Raw genomic sequence first — 19,753 nt, forward strand, 5'->3', positions numbered from 1 at the left:
ATTGTATTTCTGTTGGTGATGGAGCAGAATGAAATAATAATAACAGATGAAATTGCCGGGCTGCTAAACTGTTTAGCATATGACTAGGAAAAGCCCCTCCCTGCAGCGACTGTATGTCATCTGCCTAACAGAACTAATTACTTGGCAATTCCCTCTTGGTAATTCCTCCTCATACTTTCTGATGTGTTATTTAACACAGATAGGATTGTTTAACTGAGCAAAGCAGTTTGGTTCATCTTCCTCCTCCCTTGCTCGCACCACCCAAAAAAAAACCTGAGAATATTTACAGGATCATTTTCATTTTATAGATACTGTTATGCAGCTTCTCCTTCTCTCTCTTATACAGCAGAAAACTACAAAAGTGCAACTCCTAGCCCCCCAGGGTTATGGCACACTGAGTCACAATGCCGAAATGATTTCTGTTGCCTCCTATATGAGTCACGTAAAGACGTCAGTACAGGAGGTTTTCACACCTAAAAATGAACTTGCACACATTTTTTACTTATAAACTGTAAAACAAATACCTGTACTGGCATTTCTACCCTATTTCCATAGAAAAATCTTGGTAGGGCGATTGGAGGCATTTGGCTGGCTGTTATAGTCAAGAATACTGGAGCACCTGTAGGAGGTGTACTGCATATTGATATGTGGCAAAATAATTGACTCACTATGTGACTCAACCTCTCGCTTCAGGATATCAGCTTACAGCTTTTATAGGTAGAAACCTATAGTTGTAATGGGGGAAGGGAAAGAGGACTATTTTGTGTTTGGGGCAGTTACCAGTAGAAGGCCTCCCGTTCTGCGTAAAAAGTAAAGAATCTATGTGAAAATGAAAGACCAACAATCTTTTACTTTATTAAAATATAAACTTGTTACATGTAAATGTGGCATTTGTTTCATATAAATATAGCATTATGTGTAATATGAACAGGGACCTAAAGGCGGGCTGTATCTCTGTAGTGTATTCATTAGGCCCAGATTTGGAAGACAAAAGGCCCATTTCTAGGATGGCATGATTTTAAGATATGGTATTTCACCAAGCCACGTCTGCACTTGTCAGCTGGTTGCCCTTTTTGGAAATACTGCCCTGGTATTTATAACATTCTTAATATTTCTGGAATTTGAACTGATTTTGAAAAAAAAAATTGGCGCCCATTGGCGAATTGTTTTGCGAAACTTAAGTGAAAATTAGCCGCAGAAAAATTTGTCATGCATGTCAAGTCATGGTCGTGTCAGATTGGGTGCAGTTGCGGACAATAGCCACGGTTGCGTAAAAAAAAGACGCGGGCAACAAAAAAGTAGTGCGACAAACACGTTTCACAGATCTTTTTTGTGAATTTTGGATTGTTTCGCAAATTTTACGGCGAAGCAAAACGGGACAAATTCGCTCATCACTATCCCACACTTCTTTCTGTTACATTGAGAACTGCATTATTTCTGGTCAGGTGATCTCTAAGGGAGCACACAGCCCATGACAAAATGGTGGCTCAAGGGAAAAAATGTCACAGGGGAATATGTACTGATATTTATATATATAGATACAGTATATATATATATATACAGTGGAGGAAATAATTATTTGACCCCTCACTGATTTTGTAAGTTTGTCCAATGACAAAGAAATGAAAAGTCTCAAAACAGTATCATTTCAATGGTAGGTTTATTTTAACAGTGGCAGATAGCACATCAAAAGGAAAATCGAAAAAATAACTTTAAATAAATATAGCAACTGATTTGCATTTCATTGAGTGAAATAAGTTTTTGAACCCTCTAACAAAAAAAGACTTAATACTTAGTGGAAAAACCCTTGTTTGCAAGCACAGAGGTCAAACGTTTCTTGTAATTGATGACCAAGTTTGCGCACATTTTAGGAGGTCCACTCCTCTTTGCAGATCATCTCTAAATCCCTAAGGTTTCGAGGCTGTCTCTGTGCAACTCTGAGCTTGAGCTCCCTCCATAGGTTTTCTATTGGATTAAGGTCCGGAGACTGACTAGGCCACTCCATGACCTTAATGTGCTTCTTCTTGAGCCACTCCTTTGTTGCCTTTGCTGTATGTTTTGGGTCATTGTCGTGCTGGAACACCCATCCACGACCCATTTTCAGTTTCCTGGCAGAGGGAAGGAGGTTGTCGTTCAGGATTTCACGATACATGGCTCCGTCCATTTTCCCGTTAATGCGAATAAGTTGTCCTGTGCCCTTAGCAGAAAAACACCCCCAAAGCAAAATGTTTCCACCCCCATGCTTGACGGTGGGGACGGTGTTTTGGGGGTCATAGGCAGCATTTTTCTTCCTCCAAACACAGCGAGTTGAGTTAATGCCAAAGAGCTCTATTTTGGTCTCATCAGACCACAGCACCTTCTCCCAGTCACTCACAGAATCATTCAGGTGTTCATTGGCAAACTTCAGACGGGCCTGCACATGTGCCTTCTTGAGCAGGGGGACCTTGCGAGCCCTGCAGGATTTTAATCCATTGCGGTGTAATGTGTTTCCAATGGTTTTCTTGGTGACTGTGGTCCCTGCTAATTTGAGGTCATTAACTAACTCCTCCCGTGTAGTTCTAGGATGCTTTTTCACCTTTCTCAGAATCATTGACACCCCACGAGGTGAGATCTTGCGTGGAGCCCCAGAGCGAGGTCGATTGATGGTCATTTTGTGCTCCTTCCATTTTCGAACAATCGCACCAACAGTTGTCACCTTCTCTCCCAGCTTCTTGCTAATGGTTTTGTAGCCCATTCCAGCCTTGTGCAGGTCTACAATTTTGTCTCTCACATCCTTGGACAGCTCTTTGGTCTTTCCCATGTTGGAGAGTTTGGAGTCTGCTTGATTGATTGATTCTGTGGACAGGTGTCTTTTATACAGGTGACTAGTTAAAGGAACAGTAACACCAAAAAATGAAAGTGTATAAAAGTAACTAAAATATAATGTGCTGATGCCCTGCACTGGTAAAAGTTGTGTGTTTACTTCAGAAATTCTACTATAATTTATATAAATAAGCTGCTATGTAGCCATGGGGGCAGCCATTCAAAGGAGAAAAGGCACAGACACATAGCAGATAACAGATAAAACACTATTGTATTCTACAGAACTTATCTGTTATCTGCTATGTAACCTGTGCCTTTTCTCCTTTTTTCCAGCTTGAATGGCTGCCCCCGTGGCTACACAGCAGCTTATTATATAAATTATAGTAGTGTTACCGTAGCAAACACACCAGTTTTACCAGTGCAGGGCAACAGTGCATTATATTTTTATTACTTTAAAGCTCTTTCATTTTTTGGTGTTACGGTTCCTTTAAGACAGGTGTCCTTAATGAGGTTGACTAATTGAGTAGAAGTGTCTAACCACTCTGTGGGAGCCAGAACACTTAATGGTTGGTAGGGGTTCAAAAACTTATTTCACTCAATGAAATTCAAATCAGTTGCTATCTTTTATTTAAAGTTATTTTTTCGATTTTCCTTTTGATGTGCTATCTGCCACTGTTAAAATAAACCTACCATTGAAATGATACTGTTCTGAGACTTTTCATTTCTTTGTCATTGGACAAACTTACAAAATCAGTGAGGGGTCAAATAATTATTTCCTCCACTGTATATATATTAGAGTTTGGTAAGATTCTTTAATAGGCCACTTAATATGATATAAAATACCTGTTGGTTAAATATTCATTCTGAAGTTAAAGTTTCCTTTAAAATATGGGCAGCATAGTTGCCTGGGTCATAGGTTTAATTCCAGACAGGGTATTACCTGCCAGAAGTTTTTATGTTCTCCCTTAAAATAGTTCCTAGCCCAACTAAAATAAGCATATGGAATTTAAAACAGTTTATTATGATGGGCTAGGTGAGTCTATTTTCTAATAAAATGCCATTCCCAGTAGCAGCAACCTTATCTTCAATATATAATACTTCCTATAACAATATGTCTGGGTTCCATTGGAGCTGCAGCAAGGTTGCTCTGTGCCCTTTTGTGTCTTTAATTGATGTATTGTAATTAAAGTTGTGCTTTAATAGCTGGGAAGATTTCTGTCTTTTGGAACAGCACGACAATGGTTTCTGTTGAACTACCATTTATTAAGCTACAATAATTAGAACTCAGCTATGGGGAAGCTTTCAAATCATACATGCATTATCTGTTCTGGTTTCTTCAGTAATAAGCAAATTAGGTCAGAACAAATTACTGCAAAATAATTACTAAAGCTCAAAATGGAGCATATGAAATAATCTGACTCCCGTTATGATATTTGTCACAGGCCAAAACTCATCTTGCAGGCTGATATTGGGTTTTATTGTTCAATTAACCATACTCATACCACATACAAATTGGTGTAGCTATTAAGTATGTAATTACTGTTCAAATTCCTGTGTTGGAGCCAAGAACCTCTTAATCAACATATTGTGCTCTGCATACAGTGTTTCACTCTGCTTAATACAATCTGCTAAATGTTGAGTAATCCAACAACGGAAACCCGATTCATTGCCCCTGAGTTGCCCATGTAGTGTTTATAGGGGCTTCCCCTAAATCTTTATGTGTATTTAGAGGAAACTGCTTAGCAATATGCACAGGCGTATGCAAGGTCATGAGGAACGTAGTTCGGTCTTTTCATTCTGCGAGTCTGCACCCCATACTGAGCATGAAAGGAAATCCTGACTGTTTTACCACCTACCACATCGCTCAGGCTTAGACTTACTTCACTACCCATTTGGAACAGAGGGTAATCTCCAGAAGTAGAATTCTGGACTTGCTTCTAATCTCATATGTTTAATAGAAATCATAAAATGTTACATTGAATATAAAGGTGCTCATTTAGGAACAGATCAATCAAATGCTCCACACCATTTAATACTCCCCATGCAGAACGTGATGTAAAGCATGCATTTGTTACTGTGCTCTGTGCAAGAGTGCAGTTAAAGGCCTGTTTTTAGAAGTGGCTTGGGCCTGAGCCTTTAGGAGGGTTTTGTGAGTTATAGTTCAGCAACAATTGGAGCCACAGTTTAAAAACGCTGATAGAAGTAGAACTATACCTACTATCCTTCACTCTTTCTACCCTAGGCAGTAACTCCTATTTGGATCCCTATAAACAGCAATTTCATCACTCCAGTTACTGAATAAATGCTGTTGTCAAGTGCAGATAACTCTTACACAGGTGCCAGTATTGGACCTTCTTTAATGTATAGTCCTCCAGTTATACTGGTATGGTTCAGTCGCTAGCCCTCACTGGGGCGCCATGGCAAGCAATTTAGATGTTAATGTTTATTTTATTTCCTGCAGCTAACTAATCAAATGTAATCACTGATTGGTTGCTAGGGGTTACTACCTAGGTTCAAATTTGCCCGCTGTTAGTAAATAAGCCTGGTCTGCTTATTTGTCAAGAGTTTTGCCTAACAAGTACTTTATTTTAAAATAGGACTCAATCTGACCATTCCAACTAAGTTGATTCTTCCTTTTAAAAAAGATTTGAAATTATACTTCTACTTAAAGCCATATGAGACACAAGTACTTATGTGTTCCCATGTTAGGATGACGCAGGGTTAAAAAGTTGTTGCCTGGTAAAAACAAGGACCCTTAATACATGATAATGGATTCTATAATAAATATATTTCATTTTATCTCTGCAGAGTTAGCAGTATTACAGCTCCCACTCATTTCAGTAATTACTATTATGTTGATAAATAATACTCTCACTGTGTAGAATAACCTCCCTTAAGTTTTACATAATGTTTCTAGAAAGATCACAAATAAGCGCCTGTAATAACGTGCATATGCAAATGGTTTGCTAATTGGCAGCCAGAGATGTTACATCCAACTGGGAGGTAGCTCGGTTACAGGGATATTATAGTTCAGTGCCAGCTCCCTATGTAACCTCACTGGCTTACTCTGGGGGCAATTCCCTCACAGCTGCCCCCTATTGTACAAATAGATTTGGCTGTCATGGAATAATGGGATCATTTGGCGTTTCCTAGGTCCCAGTTTGCAAGGATCCTTCCGCCTTTCTCTACAAGTAGCATAATATAATATTTTAGGCAATATAAATTTACACCAGACCCCGTGTTACTTCATGATTTAACCAAACAGAGCTAAATTGTCATGTCTGTTTCAGAAGATCCTTCCTAACACTGCTTTCTCTATCTCTATTACTGCAATGCTGTTAGCATTCCAAGATTTCATGCTATTCAATGAGCAAAACAAGTCTCAACACGTACCCTGAAGATAAAATGCCCTATTAAAACACAGTATTCTGCAAGTTTGTGCTCCCCCATAGAATACTGGTTTTATCATTTTGTTCATTAGTATTAGACAGGGAGGTAGGAAACAAGAGAGGGGGGTGTTACCCTTTCTCATGCAGTTGAGGAATCCCATACAATTGTTGGTTGCCATGGAGTTCTTCAACGGGGTGAAAAGGGAAATAAAGAGCTGAAAACGTTATGCTACTCAGAAGTAGTAAAAATAGAATGTCTAATCCCTACTAAGACTGCTCCCTACAGCTATCAATTCTTGTCCTTGTTGGTTAAGAGGTGGGGGCACACTACTGTCATATTGCTAACATATCTTAATGTTAAACCACTGATTCCCAAACTGCAAGGGGCTCAATTTGATAGCCAAATAGGGTAAAAACTGAGGATAATTTGCTTATTGGAATCTTACTAATACTATATAAAATATATATGTTACAGCAATGGTTTTATATGCAGGTATAGGACCTCTTATCCAGAATGCTCAGGCCCTGGGGTTTTCCAGATAAGGGGTCTTTCTGTAATTTCTGTAATTTATGCTTCATGCTTTATGTGTACTGAAAAATAATTTAAATGTTAAATAGACCTAATAGGATTGTTTTGCCTCCAATAAGAATTAATTACATCTGTTTGGTCTTCAGTACTAGGTATTACTAGTACTGAATGTTTTTTAAAATTTGAATTATAACAGAGTGTGTGGTAGATGGCCTTCTCATAATTTGAGGCTTTCTGGATAACGAGTGTCTGGATAATGGATCCCATACCTGTATATGTTAACTTGTTATAAGCTAAGGTGAGGTTAACCAAATGTTTGCCTTAAGAGGGGGACCTGAACCCAAATAGTCTAAAGACATGCTTTAAACTAAAGACATTTGTCAAAAATAGCTGCCTTGCCCAAAGTAAAGGTAAGACTAAAAAAATCTTATTCACATATCAAAATGTTCTCTTTCCCTTATCTTAGGTGTGCTCATTCGGGAATGGAAATTAATAAATACTTATTGATTGGGAGTATTCACAATTAAGCCTAAGTATTGCTGACTTTTTGCATTTTGAGGATCCATAGATTTGTACTTATGAATACAGGATTGGTACTTGGGCGATACTCTGGTTCTTTGTCACTTTATTCCTGTGCAGACTGGCTTTTTTAGATAACTTGGTCGCTCTGGTCCCCCCTGAAGAAAAATCCTCTGAGGGCGCCCTGCGCTGAACATTTGAGAACATATTTGAGATATAATACCAAGCTAGACTTTTACACAGGTCTCTGAGAATAACCTAAGCTTCTCTCACACATTACAAACAGGGTCAACAACCACAGCCCCATGGATTATGGCAAGCACCAATCAACATCCCATTAGCCTAGTTTCCACAAAATAATTTGACCTGCAGAATTGGTATATTGATGTGACAATAAGAATAGCTGTTTGTCTATGGTAATACTGAAATGCTTCTGTGTAGTTGGTCAGTCTAAAAGAGGCTAGAACTGTTCCATAAAATTTTTCAGTCCAGACCAAGATTCAATAGCTGGTAGCTATCCAGTATTTATTCGGTTTCTATTTGTCTCCCAGCAGTGATCAAGTGCTCTAATTTTTCTTCAGACCAATTACCGTTCCTTGACCTTCCATTATGGGTCATCAATTCCGGTAACCAAACAATTTTTCCTTTCATTTTTTTTTTCTGACTCTAAAATGCCATTTTCAACCTTTGCTGTAATGAAAAAAATGATGCTATACGTTATTTCAGGCAGTGATTCATAACTGGCTTTCGGTAACCCCACAGCTGGGTGTCCCTAGCCAGTTTTTGCTTCACAACGCAGGATTGTCCCATGACAAAACACACAGTCTCACTTTAATGCTTAAATGGACCATCTCTTGCAAGATAGCTAGCAGACAAATGGAGATTGCACACTCCCTTTAAAGCAATTTTGATTTCACAGAACAGAAAATTCCAGGATTGGTATTGCCTAGAATTATACATAATTACTTTATCGCCTCAATGGGTCAGAAATAGTATGAAATTGCATGGAGCACTTGACATTTTCGGTTTTGAAAATGCTCCTGCTGAGTTTTTAACCACACAAATGACTGTGTTTCATAGTGTGACAGCAAGACATTCTGAAATAATCCTTTGGTTAATTTGTAGAGCAAAGGAAATGTTTAGTGAGAGCAGTAACAAATGGCTTAGCATTAGAGGAAGACACAACTCATGGTAATATGTACAGCTGACTAATAGCTTCATGCACATTTGTAAAGTCCAGTGTACATATGTTTATCTTGTGTTCCCTTGTGATTATATGCTTGCAACTAATGTGCAGGTATGGGACCTGTTATCCAGAATGCTCGGGACCTGGGATTTTCTGGATAAGGGATATTTACTTAATTTGGATCTCCATAACTTAAGTCTGCTAAAAATCATTTAAATATTGAATAAACCCAATAAGAATGTTATGCCTCCAATAAGGATTAATTATGTCATAGTTAGGTTCAAGTACAAGATACTGTTTTATAATTACAGAGAAAAAGGAAATAATTTTTTAAAATTAGAATTATTTGCTTATAATGGAGTCTATGGGAGATGGCCTTTCCGTAATTCTGAACTTTCTGCATAAAGGGTTTTTGGACAAGGGATCCCATACCTGTATATGTAACCTAATGGCAGGGTTAGCTTTATTGTTTTTTTTCCTACCACAGGTGCCAAACAGTAGAGCGTTACTCTGTGCCCCTCTGCTGGAAGAGTTTTGGGAAAGGTCTTGTAGTCATGGTTTCTGAATAAATGCTATCCTTCCTGTTACTGTATCTTTTTTCCTCTATTAATAACAGCATTAAGTATTATATTTGCCTGAGACACAAAAAAAACCTACATTTATCACTTTAAATGTACATTTTACAATCTGTATTGCTGTATTGTTGATATGAATTGGTGTTTTTTCTTCTTCAACATTAATAGTAATGGCTTTACAACAGAATTGTTCAGTACTTTATCATTTTATATATTAAATTGGAACTAGCTGACATGTACAGATTAATTTAGCAGATAATGTATAATATGTAATATTTAATTTAGTACATATTTCAGGGTTTTACTGTTATATACAGCAAATTATTTTGAAGCATAAAAACTGTTCCATGGGAGGTAAGCACTCCATTTCAGTTATTACTATAACTATCTTGTGCAGAGTCAGAAGCAGCCTTATAACTTGCTTTCAAAAAAGAATATCTTGTCCCACCTGGAAAAACCTTTTCCATAAATAGGGAAAAGTGAACTTTTTTGCCCTTTATCCATGCTAGAATGAGCCAGAAAAAAACCCAGTCATTATCCACCCCATTTCCTTCGATATCGATTAATGGAATTGAAGCCCTCCCATTTACCTAAGGAACTGTCTGGACACCATGTTTGGAAGAAATTGTCAACATGGTTAATAATGCCTTAACCTCAAAGTGTACGATGTTGTTTAAGAAATAAGTATGACCCTTCCCTACGTTAGGATATATGGCATAGACCCCACAACATACTGTAATGACAGTGACACCCAATATATTATAGCACTGTACCTCAGCTCCAACAATATAATCATGCAATGGCCTTCCACGTATACAAGCTCTGTAAGTTCCACCATAAAATGATACTGCGAATTCCACTAATATCCATCATAAAACAACAATATAATATACAAAAAACCATGGTGTAGTACAAATCATAACACCCAGCAACCCTCAACATAAAATTACACATTTACCAAAAGCACAGAACAGTACTATGATTATTGACCCCATCCAGCAACCCTATTACTATACAACACTGTGACCCACAGCAACACTCTAGAATAGAATAGAATAACATTGATTAATCCCATTGATTAATCCCAGCATTTAGGTCCACCTCTCCCTGCACACAATTCACTTTCATTGATACTGCAACAGTGAAGAAGATCTTCCTCAGATGCATGACCCTACTGGTTTTAACTAAGGTGGTCCTGCTCTGGAAGTTTGGTATTTTTATGACACAATTTGCTCTGTTCAAAGCAGTACTGCTAACAACCTCCAACATATGTCACCACTTTAACTCCCTGTATAAAAAGACACTGTGGCCCTCAACTATAGCCCCAGAATAATCCAGCACTGTGACACCCAAATAAGATTATATTTTGCCCCAACAAATCCATGCAATTAAACAGCATGGAGAACCTTAGCATCCAATTACTTGGATCCAGAATACCACCAGCATGTGATACAGACAGTAATGCCCCATCATGCAATTATGATATGATCCCAACAAAAGACAGCACTACAACTGCTTGCATAAATTTATATTTTAAACCCAGCAACTTTCCCCAGCACTGTAACTCACATCACAAAATCCCCTATTCCCCTTCCAAAATGTACACATCCCCTTCTGCATAATTCTCCCTGATGTTAGAACTAGAAGCTAATAACAACTAATAGTTGATGTCATCAGTAACTGCAGATGTGCAATTTAGCCCAGTATGAGCTTAGCTCTAGTAAACAGAATTACCTTCATTTCCTGTTTCAGGTAGTGGTCGTTGCCATCTAACCATGTACCTTATAAATAAGGCAGGTTCTACAACCAGCAATAAAGTGTAGGATGCATCCTGGTGCCAAGGGGAACAGATTAAAACATATGCTTGTGGTATGTGCTGCTGTCCAGCATGCCAGAAGCCAAATATCTAGTGACACCAGAAATATAGTCAATCTCTTTGTACTCTGTTAAGAACTAAGAACCTATAAATTAAAGTTTCAGTATTAAATGGATACTGGTAGTTTTAGATTTCCCCTTTAATGTGCATTGCTGTATTAAAACCATTGAAAACATTCTCTTTTAAGTAGTCAAAACAGTAGTCAATACAGTACATACAGAATCCATTAGTGGCCATGGCCTCTCTGTGTATGGAGAATAATTAAACTCCTACTCCTTGCCCTTCAGGTGTACTGCGCCCAATTCAGTTCTGCAGACAGAGACATAATCAGGGAACTCTCCAGGCATAAAGAGGACTTTGATATTCATATTATGTCTGGCATCGCAACAGTAGACATATTGTGGTTCAGCAGACAATGCAACATTACAGTGATTTTAAGTGGCTCATCACTTTAGAAAACACGATGAGACACGGTAATTCACAATATTTAATAGTACCTTGTTTGTTCCCATGGAAATACATTTCTAACAAGTTGTTCTCCAACTTTAAACTCCATGGCATCGTCAATAAAAGGAAAAGGCACTGCTGTTTCATAATATTCATTTAACTTCTTCTATTCTGGTGGAATCAGCAGCATATGGTTTTATATTGGTTATTTACATATTGTACATAATGCAGAACCTTAAAGAAAATATGGTAAAAATAAATAGGGTCCACACAACAAACACCCACATACAAAGCACTGAACCAATATTTTGATGCACTTATTGTTAATAGAGGAAAGGCCACAGCACAGTAAAGAGCAACAAAGCCTTCTATTTTACTTCAGCTATTGCCCAGTCATTATAAACTTGTCTTCTTTGGTGCCTTACACCCGCGTGTGGTTATTTTTTCCTCAAATTTTTTAGCTGCTCTCACTTGGGGTTCTGGGGAGCAGGTCACAAATAAAGAGTAAGGAACAACTGGGAAAATATATACAAAGAAGTCAAAGATATAAGGTGAATAAGAGTTGTGAGTATCTTTAAAGGTCAGTTAGCATATATTCATTTTAAGCTAAACGGGAAAAGAAGACAGTGAAGACATTGTGGTAGGGAAGAAGAAATTGATAAGATTGAATTTTGCAGAAACATTTGTTAGTGGAGGAGGAGACCAGTTACTGCAAGCATCAGTATAGTGCTTATAGTTCAAATGTCTTTAAAGACAAATGTCAACAAAGTGCCTCCATCCAGTTGCTTAAAAATGTGAATAAATTCATCCATACGAATGCAAATGCCTGAAAATGATGGTGATATCCATATCAATGTTAATGTATTTGTGCACCAAACAAGTATCGTTGTACCTGCTGCTCCAAACAGTTGGACTCTAGTCAAACCTCAGACACAGCTTTTTAAATTTAAATATAAAATTTGTGTTATAGTACTGATTAATTCTCTTTTTACCAGTTACATTTAGTTGTATAAATAAATATTTTGTAGCTTCCATAACAAAAAAAAGGATCCCAGTGGTAATCCCAAATTCTGTACCCATTTTCAGACTCTCCAGCACACTTTATCTGTTTAAGATTATTACCATATTGACTCTGGGTAGGTTGGTAAAGGTGAACAGTAGTAGTGAATTAGTTACCACATGTCCCAACCTTTGGGTGCTAATAACTGTGGGTGGATGGTGAAAATGGTTGCCATTTCGTTTACAGTGAGTTATGGAATAAGATCTCTCACATATAGATAGTTTATTCTATAGATATATTTTTGAGGAGTGGTGTTTTTAAATTGTTTATTTGGTTTGTGGCAAACAAAGTAAGTCCATACACTCACGGTTCGTTGTCCACTGGTGCAAATCCTCCTGATGCACCTGGCCAGGTGCCTATAGTAATGAGCACAAAAAGAAAGGGGGAAAATGGCACACAAAACGAATTGCTGGTGTAAAAAAATACCTCCAACCTGTTTATTGCGGAGTGCACATACAGACCAAACGTTTCAAGAGCTACATGCTCTCTTCATCAGTGGAAAAAGTACATTATTTGGTTTGTGGAACTTAATAGTCTTTTCATTTTTAACCATAACAACTACAAAGGGCCTGGGAGGCAAAATCAAGGGTGGCAAAAGCAGTCATCAGAGCAATCAGTATTCACCTGCAACTTTGTCAAATGCCATAAATTCAGTGTTATAGTGCCATATTTGTGTGCACCACAAATTATGGAGAGAACAGAAAGTGTAAAAGAACATTTAGTTATTATTTGGACCCATGTTGTTTTAAAAGTATGCATTAAAATAACTTTTGTGCTAAAAGGCAAATAGAAATTATGCCAAGCATTAATGGTAGGCAACAGACAGCCCAGTTAGCATGGCTACACCATACACCTTTCCTCCTCTTTCCTCAGTACTGACATAGTCACTGCTCAGCTTCAGTTCCCCAGACACGACCCACACAAAAAACTTCCCATCTCCCACAGACTTACTGTAACTAATTGCATTGACAGCTATCCATCCACACATTTGTTTGGAGCTGGTTTAGATTGTAGTTTGAACGAGGCCTAAAAGTCTCAATTAGTACTACCAGCTTAATGCTGGACAATGGCTAATAAATATTTAATGGCCACTAGACGATGTTTTATTTTTAATTATGTTTTACTTTATTTTTTTAAAGAAAACATGTACTTTTTTTCCTATGTGCTTGGTTCCCCCTTAGCTTTCAGAATTCCTTTGCATGTCAGCCTTGAATAAGACTGCATTGTTTTCACTTGACCATAGCTTTCCTTTACTTCTGACCTGTGTGTAGATATAATGTAGTGTTATAAATTGCAATAAACCTAGGAATGGGGTAAATTCTGATGACATTAAGGTGAACTAAGCCTATCAGGAACCGAAGTTTGATACCCATGGGTTTCTGTATTGCGGGATAGGTATTGGAGCATGTAGCAGATAAATAAATGTAGGTCTGTATAGAGTATGGGCTCAGTAGGTAGCCAGACAAGTCTGGTCGAGCCCTTTGGTCTACTTATCTCATCAACTTCTCCTCCTCCTCCTCCTCCCAAATGCATCATTCAGCCAAGAAGTGGGTTAAGTTTCAGGCTTTTTGCAGGTAGGGTTGTGGGTCAAGTGACTAAAATGCAGACTATGGGTCTATGGAGCAGGTCCACCTGATAAGACCAGTATAGGTCTTTGGTCCAAGTACAGTAATAGCATACAGATGGATTTGAAGATATTTGAACTTTGATTATAAAGTTTTATGAATTGTTGTGTAAAAGTATGCAGGAACTTTCCCACTAAGATCAAAGCATGCAGTGCTTACCATGTTGTGTGTGTGGACCATTATACAGTAGCTGTAAATGAATATTTCCCATTATTTTATTGCAGATATAAGGTCACGAATATGCTGCAGTGCAGTTGAAATACAGAGAAAACACTGTGGCAGATAAGGAATATATCAAACAACTGGTAAGCAACTGTATATTACTATGACCACTTTGAGTAGATATTTTACACATTGAAGTTTCCTAGCCTTTTTATTGTATTAGTCTGAGCAATATTTTGCTGTTCTTTATATTGGGGTAGGCAGATCACAGATTTTAGCCTGTTAATGTAGATGGATTAGAGGGTCTTAAAAATCAGAAACAGACCAGTAATAAGATTTACATTGTCCATTGATCCAGGTCCATTTTTTCAAAGGAAACATTATTCTATCATATATCAACAATCTTCCACACATAAAAAGTATTTATGTTACTGGAAAGGTACAAAATGATGCTATGAAAGTTATGGCATCAGTGTCTGCGATGGAGCAATGTTATTGTGATTACTGGCATAATTCTAATGTTGCAATTATATGGATAATTTATAGTGACTTCCCCCCCAAAAATTCAATTTTTAACACCTTTTTAACAGTTTGTTGTCAGGGTCTTAGGAGTAACCCACAGTGTAGTGGTGTGACAGTGATAAAAACAAAGGGGTTGATTTAGGTACTAGGTACTATTACACAAGCGTATTTGCCTGCAGCAACCAATCAGGTCTTACTTTGTTGACATATTTAATCACTGGTATAACTATAGAGGAGACCCCCCTGGTGACCCAGTATAACAATCAAATGGGTTGGCGTTGATATGCACGCCAGGCCCTTCCAAAGATTATATGCAAGGGCCCAAGGTAGATGTGTCACTGCATTTATTCATTGATTAATATGTCCTAAGGTGCTTTGCAAATGGAAATAGTGTTTAGAAATGTTCATATTTACAGCAAAAATGTGACTATATTTGTATGCAAGTTTGCTTGGGTGTGGTGGTTACTGTAGCCCCTTTGCTCCTAGGCATTGGCCTTAGTACAGGACCAAATCAAATGTAGCTTTGTGTTGTGGAAAGTCTAGCCTTCAGAAATGGTAATGCGTGTACAATACTTGCTAAATAAAATACCACATGTATATCCTTCTTAGAATAATCTGCACTTTATAATATGAGAACTGATCCAGCTTTATTAAGATTTCAAAACATTATGAAACTATCACTTTTTACTTTACTTGTTTAAATAAATCTAAAATAAAATTAAGTTTAATTTATTTTATTTCATAATGAGACTCCCCTGTGGGGTCTACTTCAATTTTATTTGGAAATTAAAAAATGTAAGTAAAAATGTTGGTTTAAGGTTTTTAATTGCTGTTTTACAGAGGTTCAACTAAAAAAATGTTGTTCTAGCCTCACAAGTGTTTTTTTTGGGGGGGGGTAGAATTTTCTATAGAGCAAAACAATGACAGGAATGCAGTTGTTAAACTAAGCATCAAATGCAATGAAAGAGACACTCATAGTCACATCTTTGGCAAAGCATTTTAATGGGCCTCCAAGGTAACTGTCCCCATTATACTCACATCGATATTAACAGCCCTTCCAATGTTGTTGCACATTTATGGATTCCTCATAATGCCACTCACTGTTGTCACTATTGCCTTTGCACAAACATACAATTCTGGCTGAGATTTATGGCTATTAATAATCTTAGCAATGTATATTGATGTCCTCCAGACAGCTGCTGTCTCTTTGCCTGTGACACATTAAAAGCACTTGATCCCAACATTTCATTTGATAAATGCACTTATAGGAATACTATCCTCACATAATTCCCTTTTTCCGCAATCCTGCCTTTAATACATTATTAAAAAAGTGCCAGGCAGATCTCTGTCCTTCATTATAGGAGTATTATAGATTTGGCTTCTTCACTTCCCTTAACCTTACCAGACAGCAGTCATGTAAATAATAAAAGTACTTAGGGGCATATTTATTATAATGTGTAGTCTAACATCACCAGTGATGTTGCCCATAGCAACCAGATCTTTGCTTTTGTTCCCTAACTTGTAGGTGACCATTCAAATCTAATTTCTGATTGGTTGTTAAGGGCAACATCACTGGTGATAATGGCTTACACACTATAATGATTATGTCCCTTAGTATTTTAAATAGAGGATCTGTCATTCTTGTTTTAATATTTGTTATCAAGCCAAAAAGAGCATAGCCACTGTTAGACCATCAAATTTTGATAAGAAGGCATCAGACACCACAGCATGTGTTCCAGAAAACATATTGATTTTTTTCCTCATACAAGAACATATTTGTTTTTTTTTCCGCTCAACATTGTTAAAAAAATGATTCCTAAATAAGAGGTACTCTCATGTAAGGCAAGCTTTCAAATCTGGCAAACATTTCACCAGTTGTTAGTATTGCTGCCTTGCAATAGTGAGGTCTTGGGATCTTCAAGGAGCTTATTTTACAAATAAAAACTTATCGAAATATAATATTGCAACAGATTATTCCTAGAGCAATAATTTTTGCTGTATGCTAGTAAAAGAAGCGTACATATTTGTAAGCTATGCTGAAGCTGTAAGAAGTGCAGGTGCATCAAAACTTTTCATTCATGTATGCCTCTGCTTCTGGCCTATACTTGGAGCATGAAAATCTTAAAGCCTAGAAACCTTCCTGAAATGGAAGCTTGTGGTTGGGTGATGTATTAAGGAGATTTACAGCTGAAGTGTTTCAGCAAGGAACATCTGGTTATGGGTTATCTCTACCAGAATGGTTCCCCTATGTATGAGAAGGCACCTACACTAATGATATGGGTTACCTTGGGTAAGTAAGTAAGTAGAGAAAAAGCTGAGTGTAACAACAGTAATTATATCCTGACTGTGGTGTTAAGCCTCCCATATAGCCATACAGGGCCCTGTGGCACCTCCCACAAAAGTAAGGCAGAGTTTTGGATCTTTAGGATTAATTGTGCGTATATATTGAGGAGCAGCTTAAGCAAAAGTTGGATACAAATTGAGAATTGACTAAATTCACATGATGAGTTGCTTAGGGTGCATTAGACAGTAAGTGATAGGCTGTCAGCTGTTTTCCTTGGATCTTATTCAAAAGAACCCTAGACTGTGAGTCATTGCCTATGTTATGTGAATACATATTGGTCAGTCTGATATTGGCATTTATATAAGTTGTGTACTGGTTAATTAATCCATTCTCTAATCATTTAAGACCCCCTAGCATGGCATGGAAAAGCTGAGATGCAACTACATGTATTTTATCAATACAAAATTGCATTCATGAAATGTACCAGTTCCTGTAGCTGTGGGGGAGTAATGACTTTTGTGGTCATTAGAAAACTGACAGTACAGACTACTATGTTATGCATAGGTTGTGAGTTTCTAAAAACAGAAGTGTAGATAAAATATCAGATGTGGAAGAGTTGGTTTCAACTTGATACATATGAAGAATTAGTTGCATGCTGTAAAGCTGTGGGACAGATGGACAGATTCAGACAGCTGTTTCTGTAGACAAACACAAAAAAGAGCTTCTGTTCTAAGGGTAATAAGGAGACCAAAGTTGAGCAAAAAGGCACTTGTTTAAACTTAGAAAAGATTTGCGTTTGTGCTTAGGTGAAAGGAAAGCTCTAGAGTACTTGCATGTATAAAAGGAAACCCCAGTGAACGACTGAATGGTAGTAAAAAAAAACCATAATTGATTGTGTATTTATTAAGCTGTTTCTCCCTAATTCTTCCTTTTACTGAGGCGGCACAAGGCAAGGAAGTCTCTTGCTTTGTAGAAACCAGCAGGAATGTAATCCTGGAGGTGGATAGTGAAATAACTGGAAATGCAAAAATATGCAATGATGTGTTGTAGTAAGCCAAACTGTAATGTTCTGAGGCATATAATGTTTCAAAGTGTCTCTAAAATAAGTAGTGAGAAAAGAAATTAAAACCTCTTATCTTGTTCAGTAGTAAGGGGGGGGGGGGTTACAATTAATGACTGTATTTGGCACTGTGCCTAATCCTTACATGTAGTAAAAATATGTCTAAAAATTGTATTTCTTCATACAAAGCCACAAGGATACTTTACAGAGGAGCAAAATAAAAATATTGGGCTTCAAAAAAAGGCATTTGGACAGAATTATATATCACTGCTGTGGGGCTATGGCACAGTTAAAAGGAAGTCAATGCCCCAATGTTCTCTTTTTTAAAATTATAATGTGCACCACCCACAAGCTTAATGCAAGTGGAACCTGTCAGTACACAACTAAATATGAGCCTGCCTCACAACTGGTTTGGAAATCTGGCCTTGTTACATAACTAGAATTATCATATTTTTTTAATGAAAGCAATGGATTCAACAATATCCAACTAAATAAAACAGTCTCTTCATTGTTCTTTGACTGATGACAAGCTACAAATTCCTCCCAGACTGCTGTCAGTTTGGCAATGGGGCCTGGAGCCAGTCACCCCTTCCTGCGTGCATCTTTGCTTCACACAGCTTTTGTGGATACTTTGATAGCACCTGTCTGGGCGTACATCCAAACTGTCCCAGACTAGAAAATCCTGGGGTGTATTCTGTTACCTTGAGATCATGTCATGCTGAAAGCTTTTACTCACTGTACAGCGATGAAAGTTCAGACCTGAATCTTGGTTAGTTCGCTGATTTCTGGGAGGGCTATTGCTACAGTGGATTTTAATGTTAAAATATAGATTAAAAATATGATTTATCTAATGTTACTTAAGTATAAATCCTCAGAAAAGGCTACCAATAAGAATGTGTTTTCTTTCCTACAGATCCACCTGTTTCCATGAGAACTGATATGGGCAAAGTATGCCATTAAGTACTGCTGCTGAAAGTTTTTTGTCTAGTTGGTTAACAATAATATTAACAGTAATTGATACAGCGATAGTAATTCTTTCAGGCAAGGTTTGGTTTAATTTTTTTGTTGGGGACTGTACATAACAAAAAAGAATGGCTCATATGTAGCATTCTTTCCAGTATTGTTCAGCTGTGCTGGTGTAATTGAGACAGTAGGAGGTTGGTAGGAATATATTCAGGACATTGGTTAATGTGAAATGTGCTGCAACAAGAAACTATGGTAAGGAGCAGGAAGTTGGAAGCATTACCAGTGATAGAGGGTTCCATAGAAGAGAATCGAGTTGAGAGATGATAAAAGATAGTATATTAAAGAAATAAAGAGAGGCACTATCTCAAATTGTTTTGGTTTTATTGGAAAAGATGGCCAAGCTTAGCATTTAAAGTGGCAATTTACAAATAGTGGCACACCAGGACAACATGGAGAGTTGTTATATAAATAGTTCCATAGAATGGCACACGAGACTGCTAGCCTTTTAGCTGCTTGTAGATAGATAACATACCATACAAATGTAACCCCACAAAATACATTGGTACTGTAAATAGTAGGATCATGAAATAAACACTAATATGCGTGTGGCCTGAAATGGAGATAGAAGATGGACCTGATGCCCTCATGACCTGCAATCATATGTACAGTGAATAACAAATCTGACAGAAGAGATGTCAGAGGGGTATTAGATGGATTCATACACACGTTGAAAGAGGCAGTGAACAGATGT

The 19,753-nt window shown here is 37.5% G+C and overlaps 1 protein-coding gene across 3 annotated transcripts in view; it reads left to right on the forward strand.

The window, feature by feature from the left end:
- Positions 1 to 19,753, forward strand: part of atxn1 (ataxin 1) — a 172,217-nt gene that overhangs the window by 38,006 nt on the left and 114,458 nt on the right. For 2 of the 3 annotated variants that reach the window (XM_002932692.5, XM_004915283.4), the window contains exon 2: positions 14,233 to 14,313. The exons of the other annotated variant lie outside the window; for it this stretch is intronic. The gene's annotated coding sequence lies outside the window, so the exon portion shown is untranslated. The remainder of the gene's footprint in view (positions 1 to 14,232; positions 14,314 to 19,753) is intronic. 3 annotated transcript variants of the gene reach the window in all.

Source organism: Xenopus tropicalis, chromosome 6, assembly GCF_000004195.4.
Source record: "Xenopus tropicalis strain Nigerian chromosome 6, UCB_Xtro_10.0, whole genome shotgun sequence".
Classification (NCBI taxonomy): Eukaryota; Metazoa; Chordata; class Amphibia; order Anura; family Pipidae; genus Xenopus; species Xenopus tropicalis.